The 22,608-nt window shown below is 54.9% G+C and overlaps 3 long non-coding RNA genes across 3 annotated transcripts; 2 read left to right on the top strand and 1 right to left on the bottom strand.

Annotated features, from left to right (window-relative positions):
* Positions 1–4,699: 4,699 nt before the first annotated feature.
* Positions 4,700–11,681, bottom strand: LOC149128800 (uncharacterized). The gene is made up of 2 exons (XR_016210526.1): positions 11,496–11,681; positions 4,700–7,617 (listed from the first exon to the last, which is right to left on the bottom strand). It is a non-coding gene; the product is annotated as an uncharacterized LOC149128800 (long non-coding RNA).
* On the top strand, positions 5,274–8,820 carry LOC138844538 (uncharacterized). Its single transcript, XR_011380461.2, has 2 exons — positions 5,274–5,440; positions 8,469–8,820. It is a non-coding gene; the product is annotated as an uncharacterized LOC138844538 (long non-coding RNA).
* Positions 11,682–19,504: 7,823 nt separating the features above from the next.
* Positions 19,505–21,213, top strand: LOC138846732 (uncharacterized). The gene is made up of 3 exons (XR_016213813.1): positions 19,505–19,640; positions 20,259–20,503; positions 20,756–21,213. It is a non-coding gene; the product is annotated as an uncharacterized LOC138846732 (long non-coding RNA).
* The last annotated feature ends 1,395 nt before the right edge of the window (positions 21,214–22,608 follow it).

Here is a 22,608-nt window from a genome sequence, read left to right as displayed (position 1 = left end):
CCACGTGTCTGTCTCTTTCCCCGTCTCCATCACTGCCTAGCTCGCTGTGTCTGGGTCCTTCTTTGTACACGCATAAGCGAAGGTCCTGTGCGTCCTCAGCCGAATCTGTGGGCACCTGCCAGCCCAGCCCCACTCGGCTCACCCCAGGGCAAGCCTCCTCCTTTAATTCCTGGTAATGAGCCTCCCTCCTTACTGTTTCTCCTTGATTGGTTTTTTCCCTGAAAAGCTGGGTGGGGCACCCTTAGGTTTGGGGAAACATGGGTGGGGTGGAGTTGGGTGGGGTGGGAAGAGGAGAAGAGGGATTACTCCACCCAGTACAGGGACCCTAGAGGCCAAAGACAGCCCTGGTCCCCCTAGGAAGGGTGCAGAAGGTGCTGGCCTGAGAGGGGCCCTCATCTCCTTAGCGGGGTAAAGGGAGCCCTGAGCTTGGGCCTAGGGGATCAAGAGCATGTCGCCCAGTCCTGGGGCCCTTGTGGAGACTGAAGGGGTCTTGCCGATTGAATGCCTCGGAGGGCAGGGGAGTGGACGTGGCTGTGCAGCCGCTGGGGGTGGTCTGCTCCAGGCTCAGGGAGGGTGTTCCCGCCTGGGGCTTGGGCCTTTGGCTTATCTGAGATGAGGGAGGGGAGGCAGTGGGAATGAAGAAGCCCACTCCTCTCTAGGACATGTTGGCTGTGCAGGGTTCCAAGAGGAACTCCCTCCCCTTTGTGCAGTGGAGGCCCAGCTGGGATGGTGGTGCCACGGAGTTGGGCCGGAAGCCAGTTTTCCCAGCCCCTGGCTGAGACAGCACTTTGCACATCTCAGGGAGCAGGGCTGTGCATTCTGACATGTGCATTCTGATCCTGCACTTCCCAGCCCTGGGGCCTCCAGCAGGTGGGAGTCTCGATTTGTCCCTCCCACACTCCCAATTGCAATCTCCAAGTTGCCCTGTGCCCTAGGAGGCTGTGTTGCCTGGGCCCTCTTGCTGTCTGGCTTCCAGCTGGGCTTGGCAAGAGGGTAGCCGAGGGAGGGCATTGGAGGGCAGGGTGTCCGTGCCATTTCCAGGGCTCCAGCTTGTACTCAAGGCATAGCACGGCTCTCTTCTCGCCTCTTCTGGCTGAAAGGTAACAGCAGGCTGCTGCTAGCCCCCAGGCCAGCCCCTGGCTGGTTTCCTCAACCCTGTGACCTCCTCTGGAATTAGTGCCCCCCTAAACTCTTTGCACCGACGCCCCCAGGGACACTACCAGCTCCTACTGGCCGATTTTTCTTCTTTGTGCCTTCATTTCTTCATCTGTGAAATGGGAAACTGTGTCTACACCACCAGGTTATATAAGGTGAGGATTACATGAGTCAACAATTGTATTAGAACCAGGCCAAATGTAGGAGTAAGTTCTTGAGAGGTGGAGGCAATGATGATGATGATGATGATGATGATGATGAAGTCGCCTCCTTGGGAACTCCCTCTGGACTGAGGGAAAGTGAAGCTGGGCGTGGGAGTGGGACACCTGATTCCCCAAGACATCTCTAGCTCCAGGAGCTTGGAGCTGCTGTGGGGCCCTAGCCAGCGTGGTGGTCTAACCTCGCCCCCCATCTCCAGTGGAGTCAGCTTGCCCTGGGAAGCCTGGCTCAGGGGAGTTGGCAGGTGGGCAAAGTCCCTCTCCCACTCTAATTCTCCTCTGGAAAACTTGGACTCCCTGGAGAGGGAGCGCTGGGTACCCAATTGCCTTGTGGGGTTTTGGGGATCCGGTAGAGATGGTGGTGATGAGTGAGGGGTTTGGAGCTTAGTGGAAAGGAAGTCAACCCCAGGAGGCTGAGGGCCCCCCCAGCCACTGCCGCTCCTTGTTTTACTCATCCCACTTCACTGCCTCCTGTCAGGAAGTCCCCCCTAAGCTCTGACTGCCTACTGGCTTAGCTCCTCAAGAACAGGACAGAAACCAGCACAATTCCTGGGCTCTGGGGACTTCTGCCAGCTCCCACCAACACCCTAGGAGGTGCAGCAGCTCTGGGAGCAGTTGCCAAGGCACAGGAGCTCCAGGGCCCAGGCGAGGCTGACGGGGGTGGAGGATTGGAGGGTGGGGGTTGAGAATGGACTCACGTGATCCCTCTGGAGGACCCTCACCCTCCAGGGCTTGGTCAGGGTGAGGAATGACGTGGTGCCAAGAGGGGATGGGTGGCAACTTTTCTGTCCCTGGGGATAAAGCCTAACCCAGCCCCAGTTGACTGTCGGATCCCAGGAAGTCATCTGGGGACATCCTCCCTACCACTTCAAGTCTCAACAGCTTTTGGAAGTTCCTAGGAGGAGCCCCGCTGTGCTCCTGCCAGGAGACCCCTCTGCTCAGAGCTTCCCTAGCTATGGAGGCCAGAGAAGGAAAAAGAGGAATCTGGGAGCCCCGGTGGTCCAGGGCTTGTTTCTGTAGAGATCCCACCCCCCACACCGGAACACCTGCTACTTCTCATCCTTTGCTCTCCATGAGATCACTGCCAGGGTGGAGCTGGAAATGACTGAAGGAGGGCAGGCGGTGGCCTAGGCTGAGTGGGGAAGCAGGCTCTGGGCGGGCTCTGGCCTGAGCAGGCTCCAGCCAGGGATCCCTAGCTCCGCTTAGGGAGTGGGGAGCAGAGAGTGACCCTGGCCTGCAGACAAAGTCATCCTGTTATCGGATTAAGGGTTTACAGTTCTGAGCTGCCTGCAGCCCTCGAAGGTGCGTGTGTGCCTGTGTACACGTGAGGGTGAGCGTGTGTGGCTGGTGAAGGATGAGAGGTGTGCACCTGCTCACACAAGCACATTTGTACCCCACTCACTCACGGCCACCCCCAGCACACTCATTCATCCCACACACATGTGTACAATCATGCACACTCACACCCTGACATGCACTCACTCATCATACCCTCAGAAGCTGGAACACACAGGCACCCACATTCTCAGGCTTCCACACCCACCCACACATCCTCTCCTTACACACACATACTCTTTTTTTTTTTTTTTTTTGTCCTAAAGATATTAGGTACTGTGTTTGTTAGGTTCAGTGTTACCCACACACTCTTACAGTCACACACATTTTGGCCCATGTGGACACTCCAAAAGACACCCACACCCCTATTTGCTGGGGCAAGAAGCCATCTGTGCACTGATTCTGACTTGCTTGAAGTGTGTGTGTGCATGTTGGACAGGGGCTGTGACTGTGACTGGCACTATGGCCCGTGGGTTAAACTGTGACTTGCAATGCAGACATCTCATATTGGAGTGCCAGTTCAAGTCCTGGCTGCTCTGCTTCCAATCCAGCTCTCTTAATGCACCTGGGAAACTAGCAGAGGATGGTGCAAGTACTTGGACTCCTGCCACCCACACAGAGGACCCTTATGGAATGCCAGGCTCCTGGCTTTGGCCTGATCCAGCCCCGGCCATTGTGGTCATTTGGAGAGTGAACCAGTGAACGGAAGATCTCCTTCTTTGTCTCTCCTTTTCTCTCTCTGTCATTCTGCCCTTCAAGTAAATATATATATAATATATTATTATTAAGATTTATTTATTTACTTGAACATCAGAATTACACAAAGAGAGGAGAAGCAGAGAGAGAGAGAGAGATCTTCCATCTGAGGGTTTGCTCCCCAACTGGCCACAAAGGCTGGAGCTGCGCTGATCCGAAGCCAGGAGCCAGGAGATTCTTCCGGGTCTCCCATGCTGGTGCAGGGACCCAAGGACTTGGGCCATCTTCTACTGCTTTCCCAGGCCACAGCAGAGAGCTGGATCAGAAGTGGAGCAGCCGGCACTAGGAACCAGCGCCCATATGGGATGCCGGCGCTTCAGGCTAGGGTGTTAACCCAATGTGCCACAGTGCCAGCCCCTACATATGTATTTTAAAGCGTGTGTGTGGGAGGGGATGGAGTAAGGGCAGAGGAGTGGGTTGGGAAGTCTTTGGGGTTTGAGATCCCAATCCAGATTTTTCAGAGCAAGGGGTCAGGAAACAGGAGATTTGAAGACGCTGAGCGTCCCAGTGCCTGAGCAGGGCACGCAATAGCTGTTGGCAAAGACTTGCTGAGTAAGTGCACAGCAGAACTGACTCAGTCTCCCACTTCCCCGCTGGCAGAGCCGCCTGTCTGTGGCACAAATGTGTAGGGACCAGGCAGCCGGAGAGTCAGGACCATCTCACCCTATGACGTCAGCTGTTCTGCAGCGGGGGAGGCCGAGTCGCCAACACAAGTGACTTGCACAGAGCCCAGGCCTGGGTCCCTATCTCAAGGGTACATCTTCTAAGCCCAGGGGCATGTGACTGAAGAAGAAGGCTCTGCCAACCTGGCCTCGCTAGGACCATGCTCAGGGCTGTCCCAGCCTAGGGCAGGAGATCAGGGCGCCTGCAAAGAACAGAAGGAGTTCAGTGTCTGGGGGTGAACAGAAAGTGGCTGTGCTTGGGACTTGGACCCCAGCCAGGAGAAAAAAGCTGGACCCCTTGAAGTCTGCAGGATCAAGGGGACCACCCAGCAGAAAGGCTCCCAGAAGGGGGAAGGGTCTCCTATGTAAAATAGGACCTCCAGGTCTTTCTGCCAGAGGGCATGGGCTTACTTCATGTCTTTGTTTATTATTTTTATCAACTATTTACTGGGCCTGAGAATCTTTTCTCTGCCAGGCTGTGGCTGGCACCCCGATTACTTTGATGAGCCAGATATATACAACCATATCAGGTAGGAAGCATCCGATGCAAATCACAGAACAATGACCGAATGTGGCATGGGCAAAACAGAATGGCAATGGGAACGCACAAGTGAGAAATGTATACAAAAACTTCAGGTGAGGACTGATCCAGCGGCCACCTCCTCTATGTCTCTTTCCTCCTTCTTCCAAGCTGTGTGCCTCGTCCTACAGCTGGAGCCCCTCGTGTTTTGAGACAGTAGCAGAAGCTCTCAGGCCACAAGGCTCCTTGCTAAGCCCCAGCAGGGAGGAGGCAGCATCTTTGCCACAGCTGTTCCAGCAAACCCTGAGGTCCCCTCTGATTGGCTCAGAGTAACCCTGCCATGCTTGCGCTTTCTGGGTTAGCCTGAGACCCACACCCCACCTCTGGCCCCAAGAGACAGATCAGCTCCCTCTGAACAAAACGAATTCCCAAATAGAAACTGAGGATGCTTAAGAAAAGGGAAACAGGGCCTCGCACATGGTTCCTGCCTTTGGAGAACTCCTTAGTGGAGGAGGCTACAGACACAATCAAAGGAAATTAGACACTGGGATTTTTTGTTCCCCAAAACAAAACATTTACAGATGCTTGGCCGCTCAATTTTCAGGGCCCAGTACAGAATGAAAATGCAGGGCTACTTGATCAAAAGCTTGTGTAGCATGTCGAAGTGACAGCACTAAACCCAGTGTGGGACCCTTCTCAGGACCAGGCAGCCTTCCCATGCAGCTGACCCTGCACCTCTAGGTGGCGACGTGAAGGATGAGAAGCAGTTAGCCTGTGGGGTGCTCCAGGGAGAGGTAAGGAGATCAGGGTGCCCTGGAAGAGCCGGAAGGGGTCCGGCGTTCCTGGAGTCAGGGAGCCAGATGAGACTGCAAAGCCAGGTTGGGACCATGTCAGTTAGGATGCTGGCCAGGGAGGTTCTGAGAAACCAAAGCCTCCTACTGCTCTTGCTTAGTGCCCCTGTGACCCATCCATCACTGTCCATTACCGAGCTAGGGAGGCGGGAAGGCGTGAGCTGGAGGCCAGACTCCAACTCGGCCAGAATGCAGATGAGCACAGTATGGCAAGCAGCCACAGGTGGCTCTGAGAGCCAGAGCAAGACCCACTGCCACTCGTGGCCTCAGTTTCCCCCTCAAGGCCAATGCATGAGGTGATTTGAGCCTCAATTTCCTCTCCAGCACTAGTGTTCTCCAACTTTTTTTTTTAAGATGTATGTATTTATTTGAAAGGCAGAGTTACAGATAGAGAGAGAAACAGAAAGAGCCAGAGAGAGAGAGAGAGAGAGAGAAAGGGGGGGAGAGAGAGAGAGAAAGGGAGAGAGAGAGAGAGAGTTCTTCCATCTGCTGGTCTACTCTCCAAATGGCTACAATGGCTGGGGCTGGGCCAGACTGAAGCTAGGAGCCTGGAACACCATCTGGGTTTCTCATGTGGATGCAGGGGCCCAAGGTATTTGGGCCTTCTTCCTCTGCTTTTCCAGGAACATTAGCAGGGAGCTATATTGGAAGCAGGGCGCTGAAATGGTGCCCACATGGGTTGCCAGCACAGCAGGGGGCAGTTTAGCCCACTGTGTCACAAGGCTGGCCCCCCCAATTCTTTTCTAGGGTCCAACAGCCTTAGATTAAGATGAGACAGAGCAGGAGTCACGCAGAGGGCACAGTGTGGATCAAGAAACAACGATGTGGCTGGAATGGGGAGTTGCTGCAGGCCAGCCCAGGAAGCTGGAAGGCAACAGCAATGGGAAGGACTTGGCCTTGAGGACTTGGAATGCCAAGTTGTGAGAATTAAAATTTGGAGGGGATGGCCATTGGCACAGTGGTTGGGATGCCCACATCCCTTACTGGAGTGCTTGAATCTGAATCTCAGCTTGCTTCTGATTCCAGCTTCCTGATAATGCACACCCTGGGAGGCAGCAGGTAATGGCTCACATACCTGGGTACTTGACACCCACATGGGAGACCTGGATTGAGTTCAGAGTCCTGGCTTTGACCTGGCCCCACCTGGCTGTTACAGGCATTTGGGGAGTGAACCAACAGTTGGAAAATCTCTCTGTCTCTCCTCCTTTTCACCTTTCATATAAATAAATTAATAAAAATTAGGGAGAAAACAATTAGTAGACTTAGGCATGAGTGTTTGGTACAGCAGTTAAGACACTGCGTGGAACACCCACATCCCATCTACATCCCCTACTGAAGTGCTGGGATTTGAGACCTGGCTCGGTTTCTGATTCTAGATTCTTGTTCATGTGCACCCGGGGAGGTAAGCAGGTGATGGCTGAAGTAGTTGTGTCTCACACAGGAAATGGAGTCCCCAGCTCCTGGCTTTGCTACTGTGGTCATTTGGGGACGGGCCTCGAGATGTCCTGGAAGGGGACCCACCGTCTCCAGGATTTGACAGGCAGTTTGTTCCCATCTGTTATAAGGGAGTCGCTCTCTCTCCTGATGATGACTGCCACCAACACAGCTATCCCCCAGTTGCAGCTGCATGAAGCCAGGGAGACAGATCTGGTTGTAAAAGTCAGCCCTCAGTATGTTGCAAGGGACTCAGTAAAAATCTGTGGGATGAATAGAGGCAATCCTTCAGCCCCTCCTGAAGCTCTCATTCCTTTCTGGCTCCAGTCAGGGTGGAGTTATGAGAAAGCTGTAGAAGGTCTTGAAACTTCTCACGGGGTCAGCCGTGGGAGAAGCCTGGTAGAACAGCAAAAGCCCTGGCCGCCGGCATGGTTGTCATAGAAGCTGTTTTCTCCAAAGAGAGGGATCCAGGGATCCTTGGCGGGTCCAAATTGGGGTGGATGTGGACTGGGGGCGGGAGGAGGGGAGGGTGCAGAGACGACACTAGAGTCCCATGCCTGGGTCCCTCCATGGGCCTGGGCACAGCAAAGCACGGGCACCCGGCCAGCCCCTCTGACTGTGATGCGCCTGGAGATCGTATCGGAGGACATGGTTGATGCATGGCGTTGAGTCATGGAGCCTGCGGCCTAGGAAACAGTCCAGTGTTGAAACAGGCCCAGGGGAGGGGGTGCGGTGGGTGCCTCTAATTTGCCAACAGCACAAACATCATCACCACCCACACTTCCTGTCTCCCTGGGTCACCTTGATGGTCATCACTCATATTGGACCCTGTCATTCACTTGTCACCATCACCCTCAGCCCTGCATCACAATCCACAGCCCCTTTCCTACCCAGGCTGTCACATGACCCAGTTCCCGTAACTCGACGCCTTCTCCAGCCTTGCCACCGTGCCTGCCCCAGTCCCATGCCCAATGCTGTGGCTCTCTGAACCAACCCTGTCATCTTTATCAACAGCCTCCACCCAACCGGATCACCTTCTTGTCCCTTTCCCGGCTCTCCTGTCGTCTCTGCTGCCACCACCCTATCCTTGTCATATGTGTCCCAACACAGTCTCCCAGCCCTTACCCCTGTCCCAGTTCATCGCCTCCAAGTCCTCTGGCCTGTCACCATCTTCCCCATGTCTGCCTATTCTCAGTCACTCTCACCCTTTTCCTTCTTATCTCTGACCCCTCAGCTGGGCCCCTAAGTGGGCTCCCTCCCCCCACCGCCATGCGTGGGCCTGCGTCGAGCCCTGGCCCTGCCTCTCCAGGCTCTGGCCTCGCTGGGCCTCCCTGTCTGGTCTGCCGTGCTTACTGCCTTTGCTCTCTGCCCTGGCCAGGGTGCTTCACTTTGCTCTTTGGCTTGGCTGGGCCCTGACTTCCCAGACGTTTGGTCAAGACGCCTCCATATCTTCTCTTTCTGTACCTATGACCTTGGCAATGGCCAGTCTGGCTCTAGAATCCCCACTTATTAAATCAAGCATCATTTCCTGTTTTAGAATCCCCAGTGTCAGGGGCCGGCGCTGTGGCTTAGTAGGTTAAGCCTCGGCCTGCAGCGCTGGCATCCTGTATGGGCACCAGTTCGAGTCCCAGCAGCTCCACTTCCGATCCAGCTCCCTGCTAATGAGCCTGGGAAAGCAGCGGAAGATGGCCCAAACGCTTGAGCCCCTGCACCGACATGGGAGACCCAGAAGAAACTTCGACTCCTGGCTTCCGATGGCCCAGCTCTGGTTATTGCAGCCTTTGGGGGAGTGAACTAGCAGATGGAAGACCTCTCTCCATCTCTCTGTCTGTAACTCTGTCTCTCAAATAAATAAACAATAAAATATTTAAGAAAACAAGAGAATCCTAGTGTCCCCTAAGTCTATTTGGGAGCCCCCAGTACCCTGGCCCTTAACATTTAGGATTAACCACTTATTTGGGCGACCAGGTGTTTAGGGCAGTCTTGCCCACCAATAGAACACGCTGAGTGAGCAGGAAGGACGTCCATCCCGGTCACTGCCTGGTCCACAGAGCTTAGCACGGTGCCAAGCTTCTGTCAGGGGCTCAGTAAAGGTTTGTTGAGGGAATAAATACCATTTACTGTGCCCCTAATGCACAGTAGGCATCGTGCTCAGTACCTTACTCACCTGTGTGTGTGTGTGTGTGTGTGTGTGTGTGATTTCTTTCTATTTTATTTACCTTTGAGCATTTCAAGGGCTTTTCAGCCGATTGAGCACAAGCACTTCTGACAAAGTTCAAGCGGAGAAATGTACTTCCAGTGACTCATCAGAAAGTGAGGTGCTGAGAGAAAGCTAGCTGCTCACAGAGCCAGAGCCTGGGAACACTTTCCTGTCATTAGCACAAAGAGCAGCTTGGCTCGCCACGTCAGCTCTGGAGTTCACCATTCTGTTCTCCAAGGCAGGGTGAGGAATCTGGGGGCATGGAGTGAGGGGGAACCTGAAGAAAACTTTTTCTTTTTAAGATTTGTTTTAGGGGCTGGCATTGTGGCGTGGCAGCTAAAGCTGACACCAGTATCCCATACGGGCACCAGTTTGTGTCCTGGCTACCCCATTTCCGATCCAACTCCCTGCTATGGCCTGGGAAAGCAGTGGAAGATGGCCTAAGTGCTTGGGCCCCTGCACCCACATGGGAGTCCAGGATGTAGCTCTTGGTCCTGGCTTTGGCCTGGCCCACCTCCTGTTGCTGTGGTCATCTGGGGAGTGAACAAGTGGATGAAAGATCTCTCTCTTTCTCTCTCCTTGTAACTCTTTCAAAATAAATAAATAAATCTAAAAACAAAACAGGTGACAAGGTCACAAAGACATGGATTAATTTAAAAAAATTGACTTTTTTAAAGGCAGAGTTATAGAGAGAAGGAGAGGCAGGGAGAGAGAGCTTCCATCTGCTCATTCACCGTCCTACTGCTTTCCCAGGTGTGTTAGCAGGGAGGTGGATTGGAAGCCGAGCAGCCAGGTCTTGAACCAGTGCTCATATGGTATGCCAGCGTTGCAGGTGGCAGCTTAACCCGCTGCACCACAACGTCAGCTCCAGACCCCTTCTAGTGATACCTGGAAAGCGAATATTATATCCTCACCTTGCACCATATAACAGATGGGTCAAGAGGTAAATACACGAAGGATTAAACATAGATAGTGCTCATGCTCTTGGTCCTGGTTATATGATTTCCGACGGTTTATCCTTGGAAAAATAATTGGAGGTGTTGATGAAGCCTTTGCCCAAAGATCCTCTTTGCAGTGTTATTTGCAACATGGAAACATTTGAGGCTAAATGTTTATTTACGGAAGAAAAAGAGAGATCTCAATGGAAACACACCCACAGCCGGGTGATGGAGGAGGGAGTACAGTGGTGCGGCTTCTCTCCTAGTTCTGGCGAGCGGGCTTTTAGCCCATCAGTTAAATCGCCCACGGCCTGCATTGAAGTTCTTGGGTTTGATTCCTGGCTCCAGCTCCTGACTCTAGTTTCGGCCTTGGCTCTGCCCTGCCTGTTGTGAGCATCTGGGTAGTAAACCAGTAGATGGGAAGTATCTCTCTCTGTATCTCTCTCTCTGAAATAATTACATAAAACATTAAAAAAAAAAATCAGAGTTCTGAAGAGTTGATAATTATTCTGCAATCACGGCATTAGGTGAAGAGAGCATGATATAAACAGGCTTATACTGAATTATTTTTAATTATGTCAACAAAGTACTTAAGGAAAAAAACAGAGTACTTAGATTAATGGAGGAAAAGAAGGGAAAATATTAATAGGCATTACGCTGTTTCTGAATTGCGAGCAATTTATTTTTACTTCTTGCATCTGTTTGCATTTTCTTTGATGGGCATTACTACATTTATAATAAAAGCTGCATATTTATTTAAAAAAAGAGGCAAAAATGATGTTTACGGGAAATTGTCTGTATTGTGTAACCATGAATTGCTTTTTGATTTACTAGACGGCACGCTCTCTGAGTCCAGGATTCCTGTCTGTTTCCCACACCAGAAGCCTGGAGATGTGAATGAGCGGTGGGAAGGCCCACTGGGGCTCACTCTCGCCCCCTCCGGCTGCTCTCAGCTCTGTTCCCCACAACCCCCTCCCCACACAGTTACAAAATCCCCCAAAGCCGCCCCTTCCCCAACCCGGGAACGTGACAGCATGCCCAAGAAGTGAATTCTAATCAGAGATAGGAAACAGAGATGCAGAAGCTGGCTCCTCCTCCCCTTTGTGCCTTTGTTTGGGGTGAGGGACGGCACCCAGGGCGGGGGGGGTACTCTTGACTCCTGCGCCCCCAGAGCAAGGGAGCCCCAGCCCAATGCCTTTCCCAGCCCTGATGCAACTGTCTTTGTTCCCTCACCTCCATCCCTTGCCTGGACTCCTTCTGCGGCTGCCTCCTAACCAGTTCCTCAGCCCACTCCCGTTCTGCCCTCCCCAACCCAGGGCCTCTTGAGCTGCAGTGGAGCCTGGGAGCTTTCGAAGGCACTAATCCCCCCGCCCCCCCCCCCGCCCCTACCCTGTGTACAGTCGGGACACCGGAGGAGACAGCTCACCTGGATCCAGGCTGACCTCTCTAGGGTCACAGACTCCCTCCCCTTCTCCCGGTTGCCACTTCCCTGGCTGCCTCTGGACCCTTGCGGGGGTCTTCTCTCCTGCGCCAGGGTCGGGGGAACTCCTGCCTGTTTTCCATCGCATTCTCTGGCTGACTCACTCTCTTCTCTGCTGTTAAAGTGGACATCTCTCCCTCCAGGAGGGCTTCCCGGATATCCCCTGCCCTTGAGCTTAGTTCCGGGCCCTTTCAGCTCCCACAGGCCTCCTGCTGATTACCCCTAACCACTGCACCTAAACTTGTGGTTTACTCATCAGCTTCCCTCCAGGGCTGGGAGGGACTTGCTGTCCCACAGCGCCCAGCATCCGGGAAAGTTGCAAGGGCCCAGGACTGACTGAGTAATGAATCCCCAGGTCCCCTTGCAAGAACTGATGCATGCTTCCCCAACGCTCACAAGGAGACATCAGAACGCGATGTCCGCAAAGGACCCATACATCTTCCACCAAAGAGGAAATTATCTCCTGGCTTGGAAAGGCAGGAATTTGAGGGTGACTGTGTGGTTAGGAATAGCAGTGAACAGAGGAAGGGGACATAGGGCGCAGCCCACCCCGTGTGTAATGGGGCATTGACATTATTTAGAAGGGCGGCTGAGGGGCCAGCATCTTGGTGCAGTGAGTAAAGCCACCGCCTGCAAGACCAGCACCCCAAATGGGCACTGGTTTGAGGCCTGGCTGCTCCACTTCCGATCCAGCTCTCTGCTATCGCCTGGGAAAGCAGTAGAAGATGGCACAAGATGGACTCCTGCAATTGTGTGGGAGACCTGGAAGAACCTCCTGGCTCTTTGTTTCAGTCTGGCCCAGCCCTAGCTGTTGTGGCAGCAAATGGAAAATCTCTCTTTACCTTTCAAATAAATAAATCTTAAAAAAACAAAGAGGGGGGGAGTGGGCACTGTGACATAGTGGGTAAAGCTGCCATCTACAGTTCTAGCATCCTATATGGGCACTGGTTCTTGTTCCGGCTGCTCCACCACTTCCGATCCAGCTCTCTGCTATGGCCTAGGAAAGCGGTAGAAGGTAGCCCAAGTCCTTGGGCCTCTGAACCTGAATGGGAGACCCAGAGGAAGCTCCTAGCTCCTGGTTTTGGATTGGCCCAGCTCCAGCTGTTGTGGCCATTTGAGGAGTGAGCCTCTGCCTGTTTGTAACTCCACCTTTCAAATATACAGAGTTAGTGAGAGAGAGAGAGAGAGACAGAGAGAGTTATAGACAGTGAGAAAGAGACAAAGAGAAGGTCTTCCTTTGTTGTTGGTTCACCCTCCAATGGCCTCCATTGATCCGATGGCAGCAGCCAGGTACTTCTCCTGGTCTCCCATGGGGTGCAGGGCCCAAGCACTTGGGCCATCCTCCACTGCACTCCCGGGCCACAGCAGAGAGCTGGCCTGGAAGAGGGGCAACCGGGACAGAATCTGGCACCCCGACTGGGACTAGAACCCGGTGTGCCGGCGCCGCAAGGCGGAGGATTAGCCTATTGAGCCATGGTGCCGGCCAATAAATAAATCTTAAAAAAGAATTGGTGGCTGATGGGACAGCAGGGAGCCTAAGGAACAGCAAAGTCACCTGGCCTGGGATCTAAGCTTGTTCCCACCGCCAGCCCACCCTGGGGCTACCTGGAAGGGTCTTGGCCCACCCATAGACCCAGGCTTCTAGATCATTTGCAGGACTCCCTGGGCTGGAGGAGGGAAGTTGATATTCCGCCCCGCCCCCTTCCTGCTCTTCTCTCTGACCTGGGTGAGACTTTCTGTCTCCGTGGACTGGCCAGGCTGGGTATGTCAGGCAGCAGGATGGAAGGCGAGTCTGGACAGGTGGACAAGAGGAGCTGGCTCCGGGGTGGCTGTGTGTGCGCGTGCACACACATGCGCACGGGTCGGGCAGAGGGGGAGAAGGGGTGGGTCCCAGGCCAAGGGCAGGGAGCGGAGAGGTGGCTCCTGGGGGCTGCCTGCCCTCCTTGGTGACCGCCTCTGAGAACTTCAGAGGCAACCGCTGGGCTGGGCTGGGGAGGGGCTGGAGGGCGGAGAACAGCCCTCCAGCCCCTAGGTGAGGTCACTTCTAGGGTGGGATCCAAGGTCGCTTTCTGAGAAGGAAAGGCAGAGTTATGAAAGCAGGAGCGATTGAGGTCAGATTACAGGAGGAGCAGGTGCAGGTGGCTCAGGGAGTACAAGGAGTGTCCTTCTTGGGGCTGCTTCTGAGGACAGAGGGAAAAGGCCCCACCACCCAGGAAGACTGTGGCCTAGAGTATGTCTTTTTGGGAGGTGGGGGGTGGGTATGTAGCTCAGGGTAGCTCAGGTCTTCAGCCAGGGTTTCGGGGCTCCGCAGCTGGGGAGGCAACCCTCAGACATCTGGGACGCAGGTCAGGCCAGCTCTGGACCTCAGTTCTTTGTGAAATGGGGACAATGGGCCATGCCTGTCCATTGCCAAAGACAAAGTTCCCAGACCCGTCCCCAAAGGGTCCCTTAAGGGTTCTTTCTGGAGTCCTGGAGAGCTGGGAGAGAACCCAGCTGGCACTGTTGGATGGGTGAGAGGGAGAAGCCATGGCCTGAGGGGGCAGAGTGGTGCTTTGGGTTGGAGGCCCGGGCCCCCGTCAGCTCTCCCCTGGAGCCTGGGGAGGATTAGCCTATCAGACACCGCCCCCCCCCCCCCATCCTGTCTCTTTGTCCCAAGGAATCTCAGGTAGGGCCTGGGGTATTCATTTTCATTCCAGGCTCTTGTCATGCATAAACACAGGAATTCTTAGTGCTGACACAAATAAGGCAAATTTTATTCAAAAGGTGAGAAAGGAGGCTCGCTTTGTGGCCTGCTAATGGCCTGAGAAAGTAGTGGTAGACCACCCAAGTGCTTGGGTCTTGGGTCGCCGTGCCCTTGTGGGAGACCCTGAAGAAGCTCCTGACTCCTGGCTTCCATTGGCCCAGCCCAAGCTGTTGCGGCCATTTGGGGAGCTCACTAAGTAGATGGAAGATCTCCCCCTGCCCCCGCCCTGCCGTAACACTTTCATATAAATAAATAAATCTTAAAAAAAAAAAGGTGAAAGTGAAGACACACACACAGAGGAGCATGGGTTACCCCACACAGAGAAATAAGTGGGCAGTGGGTCCAAAGGAGAGAGGGGTGAGGGAGGTAGAGAGAGCACCTGCTCTAGCCGCAGTCTGCAGAGAGAGAGAGAGAGAGAGAGAAGCTCCAGTGTTAGCCTCTTTTATGAACTGTGTCTGTTGGAGGAGTTTGTCTCTCCAGGCACGAAACATCCGGGAATTTTATGGCACCTCCATAAGATTCCACGTGGAGCTCAATATCCACATTCCCATGGCGTCTTCCCCCTAGATCCTGGGTAAAGCAGGTGTTATCCTGGGGAAGGGGCATTTTGATTGACAGGTAGGAGGACAGAACTGCCCATGGGCTGGCGGGGTGGGTGGGTGTGACTTCTGGCCCAGGGGTCCTTCCTAGCTGCCTGCCTAGCCCGCTCCACCTCTGCGAGGCTCCATGGTCCCCCCCCCCCACTTTGTTCCACAAGTGTTCACTGGGTCCCTTCTACCTGTCAGGCGCTTTCTGAGTGAGCGCTGGGGCCTCTGTGGTGGTGAGCAAGACTGTGGGTCCTTGTGCTCAATTCCCCAGGGAAATCTGGCAAGAAAAGAAGCGAGGGGGCCCGGCCTTTAGTGGCCACAAAAGAGAGAAGCCAGAAGGATGTGGGAGCCCGCAGAAGGCACCTCGTCCAGGCGAGGGGAGGGGAGGAGGCTATGTGGCATTTGGCGAGTTGGCATTTGCTGGGGAGAGCTGCGGGGGTGGGCCAGGCAGGGGCGTGCTGGAGGCAGCAGGCTCTCAAGAGCCGAGGGTGACATTTTCCGGGGTTTGGCAAACTGCTGGTTACACAGAGCCACTGTTAAAAATCAAATTACAGAAACATGTAATTAACTCAATCATTTCCCAAACAAAGGTAATATATAATCAGAACTCATCACTTCCTAATTATTCCTGCATTTCACTATTATCTACGCTCTTCAAAGTAAGTCTATCTATTGTATCTGTAGGGAGGAGAAACTGCCTAATGATGTGTTCTTCCCAGCCCCTGGCTCGGTGACATCATGTTAGCAGCTGGAAATGGTGGAGGTGTTCACCTGCTTGGAAAGGACAGGCACTACCAATCAAGCCTTGAATCAGGGATTGAGGACGTACAGTGTGCAAGCCAGGTGCAGCCCACGAGCCATGATGGTTTGACATATACATTTTGTGTGGTCTTATTTTGTTAAAAAGAACTGAATGCTTCAGAGATAATTGTGAAGTGCTTTAAGACAGAATTATTTAGTTATTTGAAAGGTCAGAGTTACACATACATACACACAGAGAAAGGGGGGGGGTGGCTTCCAACCACTGGTTCAGGTTCAGCCAGGACTGTTGCACTATCTTCCACTGCTTTCCCAGAAGCATTAGCAGGGAGCTGGATTGGAAGCAGAGCAGCGTGACCCACATCAGCAGTCTGCTATGGGGAGCCGACGCCAAAACAAACCTTCCGGAGAGCAACTGACTCTGTAGACCTCACAGTCAAGGGCATTGTATATTTTAGCATTATTTGTAGATTATGGACTGCTCTACAGCTTTTTAAAAATTGATAATAGGCTGGCACCGTGGCTCACTAGGCTAATCCTCCGCCTTGCGGCGCCAGCACACCGGGTTCTAGTCCCGGTCAGGGTGCCGGTTTCTGTCCCGGTTACCCCGCTTCCAGGCCAGCTCTCTGCTGTGGCCAGGGAGTGCAGTGGAGGATGACCCAAGTGCTTGGGCCCTGCACCCCATGGGAGACCAGGAGAAGCACCTGGCTCCTGCCATCGGATCAGCACCGGCCGCGGCGGCCATTGGAGGGTGAACCAACGGCAAAAGGAAGACCTTTCTCTCTGTCTCTCTCTCTCACTGTCCATTCTGTCAAAAAAAAAATTTTGATAATAAATGAACACACACACACACACACACTTTTCCCGGAGAGCCACTAGTTATGCATTTACCAGCACAGCATGGGACAAAAGGCAGAGAGGATTGAGGGCAGTCTGGGAGCTGAAGACACCGTGAGTGGGGTGCAGTGAGGCTAGAGCCCTGGCACAGATGGGAAGGGCCTGTGGACAGGGCTAAGGAGCCAGGCGTCCTCCTGAGAACCAGAGGGAGCCCCAGGAAGACTGCAAGTGCAGGAGTGACCTCATCAGGTTTGTGGGTAGGAGACAACATTGGCAGGGCTGGTGTTGTGGTGCACCTGCTTAAACCACTGCCTGTGACATCAGCATCCCACATCACAGCGTTGGTTGGAGTCCTGGCTGCTCTACACAGGTGAGAGAGGGCAGTAGGGGGCCAAGGCCCATCTAGGCCCCACAGGAGGCTCTCTGCTATGGTGTGCATGCCTGAGCTGAGAGTGAGAGTGAGAATCAGCCACAGGAAGGGCTTCCACAAGGGGATAGAGGAAAAGACTCGAAGTTAGGACAGAGGACAGGTCTTGCTGCCACCCTGAGTTTTCCAGAAGCCTGATGGTAACCTTCGAGGCACAGTGACAGGCAGCCCAGCAGCAAGGGTCTCATGTAAAGGAATACAGATGGGCCGGCACTGTGGCGTAGCAGATTAAGCCACTGTCTGCAGTGCTGGCATCCCATATGGGCTCCAGTTCGAGTGCCAGCTGCTCCACTTCCCATCCAGTTCCCTGCTATAATGGGCCTGGGAAAGCAGCGGAAGATGGCCCAAGTGCTTGGGCACCTGAATCCACAAAGCTCCTGGCTTTGGTTTGGCTCAGCTCCAGTCATTGCAGCCATTTGGGGAGTGAACCAGCAGATAGAAGATTCATTCTCTCTCTCTCTCCCAGTCTCTTTCTCTATGCTTTTCAAATAAATAAGTCTTTAAAAAAAAAAAGTGGCTGGTGCCTTGGCTCACTAGGCTAATCCTCCACCTATGGTGCCGGCACCCCAGGTTCTAGTCCTGGTCAGGGTGCCAGATTCTGTCCCGGTTGCCCCTCTTCCAGGCCAGCTCTCTGCTGTGGCCAGGGAGTGCAGTGGAGGATGGCCCAGGTGCTTGGGCCCTGCACCCCATGGGAGACCAGGAGGAAGCACCTGGCTCCTGGCTTTGGATCGGCACAGCACGCAGCTGTAGCGGCCATTTGTGGGGTGAACCATGAACCAACTGAAGGAAGACCTTTCTCTCTGTCTCTCTCTCTAAAAAAAAAAAAGAAAGAAAGAAAGAAAGAAAGAAAAGAAAAGAGAAAAGGAATAGGGATGCTTTTCTGGTATGAACCCTGACTGAGGGAGTGGAGTGTGCAGGATGTAAGAAGAGCAGAGGTAGAAGGTTGGGGGTGCTGGTGGCTAGGCAGACCCCATGTGGGGTGTCGGTCTCCTGAGGCCACAGCTGTCGGGCTAGGGCTTCCCACCCTGCTGGCTCAGCAGGTCACACGGGTTGGCAGGTGACTCACCCCCAGGTGGCCCTGGTTTGGGCAGGGCACGAGTCTGCAGCATGAAGCCCTCTGTGTTCATCTGCAGGGGTGCACATGCTGGGTTTCATGGCCAGGACTGAGATGTGCACCTGCTCCTTCTTGGTGCACACCCAGGAAGTCCTTGTGCATACCACGCGTGTGGGCCACAGGTGTGAAGGGTGCCTGGGGCATGAGCCCACGGTGCTGTGGGTGAACAAAGCACTTCCCAGAGCACATTAGTGTGGGTGCGGGGGTCTCCCTGAGAGAGGGATGCAGCTCCAGGGCCTTGTGAGCCATCCGAGGAGGACGCCTGGGTGGTGGAAGGTGGGGAAGGCTCCCTGATGACAGCTCATCTTCCCCAAGAAGGATTTGGCTGGGCACCCATCGGCTGCGGTGACAGCGGTGGCTTCCCTAAGCTTATCCCTTAAGCCCGGCTGCAGGCTAGGGCGGCTCCCCCAGCCTTACCTGGAGGGGAGCCCAGGGATCCCAGGAGCAGCGAGTGTGGCAGATGGGCCCCAAGTCAGAGCTTTCTTTTGTCTCAGTGCGGGCAAGAGGGACAGGGGGGCTCTGGCAGATTCTGGTCTGCAGAGAAACAGGGAGAGCCCATGGGCCCCAGGTTGCCCGCATGCCTGTGTGCACTCTCCATGACGGGGTGTGCTGGCCCCTGCTCCAGCGCCCCAGGCCTGGTGCTGCCTTCCCATCATGCTGTGGAACCTGAGAGACCCTCCAAGTGTGACAAGGGGTCTGGGCTGGGAGCCAGGAAGCCTGGGCTGCTCCAGGCTTTGGAGATGTCCTTGGATCTGCTCTGGGTCTCACTTGCCTGTGACAAAATGTGAGGGGGGCAATCATCCCTGAGGGCCACCTTTGAGCCTACTGGGTGGCAGATTCTTCCAGGGCATACAGGAAGGCAGGGCGGCTGAGTCTGGGGGCTTCCAAGGGGGACATGAGTACTGCCCCCAGGCAGTGAGGTTGAAGGACCAGGGACGAAAAGCAGCAAGCAGTCTAGAGAACCCTGCTCTACCAGATGTGTCCAACCCTCCTGGAGATGTGAGACGTCCAGAGTTCTGGGGCTGAGCTGCAAAACAAATTAGTAACGTGGCAGGCCAAGGCCTGCCCTTGGGAGCCTGGGACTTTCTCCACCCAGCCCCACCCCTGGGCCCTGACCCGGCTTGCCTGTGGGGTGGAGGTGGGGGTGAGCAGCAGTGTCCCCCAGTCTAAGGCTGAGACCTGTTCACATCCCTCCCTCTCTCACTCCCCCACCCTCGCCTCTCAAGTTCACACTTCCCAGGTTCAGGGTTTTCATCCTGGGGCTGTAGGTTTAGCCAGAGCAAACAGAGACAACACTCAAGTCAACAAAACTAGGAAGGAAGCAGCACAGGTGACGTGGAAAAGAAAACAGGGAAACCACACGAAGGTGTGGGAGCTGGGCTGGATGGGGCCCAGAGCTGAGCAGAACCCCAGGCTGAGGCTGGCCCTGCTAGTCTCAGAAGCACTCAGAGGTGGGGCTTGGGGTGGGGTCTCCAAAGAGTCTACGTAGACCTCCAGCAGGGGGCGCAAGTGCCAGCCTCATGGGTGGTGACTAAAGGATGTGTGTGTGGAGAGGGTAGAGACGGCACCCTGGTACCCGCACTGAGGACCTAGGCTGAGATGCCGGAGCTGTTGCAGAAAGCAGGTGAGAGGCTGCCTGGGGTCCAGGCTTGTGAGTGGGAGCAGACAGGCTGTGCAGAAGTGAGCAGCTCCCTACTCTCTACCCCACCCCAGTGGCTCCCCCCAGTCCTCAGGATCTTGGAGCCCCAAGAGTTCCCCCGGGATGCCCCCAAACAGTCCCCGCCCCACCCACCAGCAGAGGTGCCTTCCCTGGCAGACCCTTTCCTACCCAGGGAAGGGGAGCTCAATTCTCTCAACCTAACATTTATGGTGCACCTGCTGTGTTCCCAGCGAGGGAAGGATCACTTGGGAATCAGATGCCTCCTCCCGCAATGGGCTCAGGGGACCAGATGTCCTGGGAGGCTGCCTTCCTCGGGTCACTGTCATGCCTGGATCCCCAGCCACTCAGTGGGCCAGCAGGCTGCTTGCTGATGAAGCTGGCGATTGCAGGGTGCATGGGGCAGCCGGGCTCCCAGCCCCAAGGGGACGACCGGATGTTCCAGTTCAGAGAGTGGCGCAGCCAGGCTGCAATGGGAAGGGCTGGGGGGCCCAGAACCACCTGGCCAGAGCAGCTGAAAGTCCAGGTGGAAGTCCCCACCTCGAGCCCCGCTCTGGGGAGTGAGCACGCGTGCCCCACCCCCAGCCTGTGCAGCGTGGAGATGTGGCGTGTGGATCCCCTGCCTCGTGTGGCCTTCTTGTCCACCACCCAGAGGGCTCACTCCAGCAGGCGCGTGCCACACCCTGTGCCGACTCAAGCCGCTCCCCCACAAGCCAGCGAGGGGAGGATTAGCAGCTTCATTTTACAGATGAAGACACCCAGTTAAAATCTCGCTGAAGTCACCCAACGCCAATTCATCAGCTGAGCTGGATTCAAGTTCAGGAGTTCAGGTGTGCCTGCCTGTGAAGCCTGAGCCCTGAGTGGCTCGCTATGCAGGCGGGGAACCCCCCTGAATAAGGAAACCTCTAACCAGCCCCAAACTCAGGCTCCTGGCCTGGAGGTGCCTGGGTTTTTCCACTGCTCCTTCCTGCCACTACTTACCTCTCTCACCCTCATGAAGTGGCCGTCATCCTGACTCCCTTCCCTACCCCTCTTACCAGGGTCTAAGACGCCCCCACTGTTTGGCTCTTTCTTCCCCCTAGGTTAACAAATTGCTGCCTGGAGTGTTCCCTTTCCAATGCTTTATTGTGAAAAGATTTTGACATTGAATTAGGCAGAAATCAAAGGATAAAGGTGCAAGACTGATGAGGAGGGGCCGGCGCTGTGGTGTAGCAGGTTAAGCTGCTGCCTGCAGTGCCAGCATCCCATATGGTTGCTGGTTCGAGTCCTGGCTGCTCCACTTCTGATCCAGCTCTCTGCTATGGCCTGGGAAAGCAGTGGAAGATGGCCCAAGTCCTTGGGCCCCTGCACCTGCGTGGGAGACCCAGAGGAAGCTCCTGGCTTCGGCCTGGCCCAGCTCTGGCTGTTGCAGCTATCTGGGGAGTGAACCAACAGATGGAAGTTCTCTCTCTGTCTCTGACTTTCCCTTTCCTTCTCTGTAATTCCGCCTTTCACATGAATAAAATGAATCTTATTTAAAAAAAAAAAAAGAAATGATGGAGTGGCTGGAATTTTAAATAATTCAGAAAAAAAAGGCAGAATTAAGCTAGAGTGGCAAAAGCTTAATGACTCTAGAATCTGGCTGATGGTTCTAGGGGTTATGTTCGCAAATTTTACTTGGGATTTGGGCAGGAGTGGCAGCTACAACTTGCCTCCTGCCCCTCCCAACTCTACCCATACACTCTCTGGGTCAGTCCTCATCTCTCCTGCCATGGCAAGCCCACCCTGACATGCTCAGGCTTGGGGTGCAGGGACATTGAGGAGGGCGCAGAGTGTGGAGTACGAGGGGTCTTGGCACCTGCCACAGTGGGGCAGGAAGATGACAGGTGAGCTCCTGCCAAGAGCCGGATGCACCTGGACCCCTCCCCAGCCAGCCGAGATGGGAAGGGGTAGGGATGGGAGACCAGCTCTTTGGAGGCCCTCCTGGGTGGGGAGCAGGACACCAAGACCACCACCCCAGAGCTGGACCAGCTGTAGTCTGTCCTGGGAGTCTCTCCCCCGATCCCCCACTGACTCTCTGTTCAGTGTCTTCCTTTCCTTCCAGCTGGTCCGTCCCATCACAACATCAGTTCTGGGGCATGCCCCGTGAGAGTGTGCGGTGCTTGTTCCAATACGTACGAGAAGCCTTGTCTGCAGGGAGGTAAAAACTGCGGCAGAGGGGCGGGCAGATGCCCTGGCAGCCAGGGGGCGCTGTCATCCGCTCTGCTGGCGGAGGGAAGGCTTCACAAAGGAGGGGGCACTTGGGTTGCTTCGGGAAGATTAAGAGGCGCTGTTCGGGTCTGCTGGGGAGGCAGAGGAGGTGAGCACAAGTGTAAGACGTGCAACAGTTCAGGGTGCCAGGGCACTGCCAGGCTGCCATGCGCGGGCTTTTCCTGTGCATCATCGGGGAGGAAGCAGGAGAGAAATGCAGCCACCTGGGGGTTGGAAATGAAGTCTCTGAGACTGGGGTGAGGGGGATGCAGACTGGGAGAACCCCGAAGAGGCTCCTGGAGATGGAACATACTTGGGGGCCAAAGAAGGGGCAGTAAGGACAGGGAGTACGAAGAGGACCTGGGGCGGACCTCGGGCCTGCCAAAGAGGGAGCAGGTGAGTGAGCCCCAGGGGGAAGCAGGAGGTGAGCAGCCTTCCTTGGGACGGGCCCTGGCCAGGTGGACTGACGGGGGGAGGTCACAGGGGCTGGGTTGTGCCAGGTGACGGGAGACGCCTGTTCTTCACACACGGAAGGCAGACAGAAGGAGAGGGATGCTAGATCTTTTCTCCCTGAGCAGTGAGGGGAACTCTTGGGTGGAGACAGAGGCGGGGGACACGGCAGGTGTGTGTGGTGCAAGAGGGCGTTGGAGCTGCCGAGGGCCAACGACTTGATCACTCACAATAGGCAAGCACCGTGGAAATGTTT

Source organism: Oryctolagus cuniculus, chromosome 1 (genome assembly GCF_051225735.1).
Source record: "Oryctolagus cuniculus isolate XC-2025 breed Fujian yellow rabbit chromosome 1, ASM5122573v1, whole genome shotgun sequence".
Taxonomy (NCBI): domain Eukaryota; kingdom Metazoa; phylum Chordata; class Mammalia; order Lagomorpha; family Leporidae; genus Oryctolagus; species Oryctolagus cuniculus.
The sequence above is the reverse complement of the archived record's forward strand: the minus strand, read 5'-3'. Positions and strand labels throughout refer to the sequence as shown.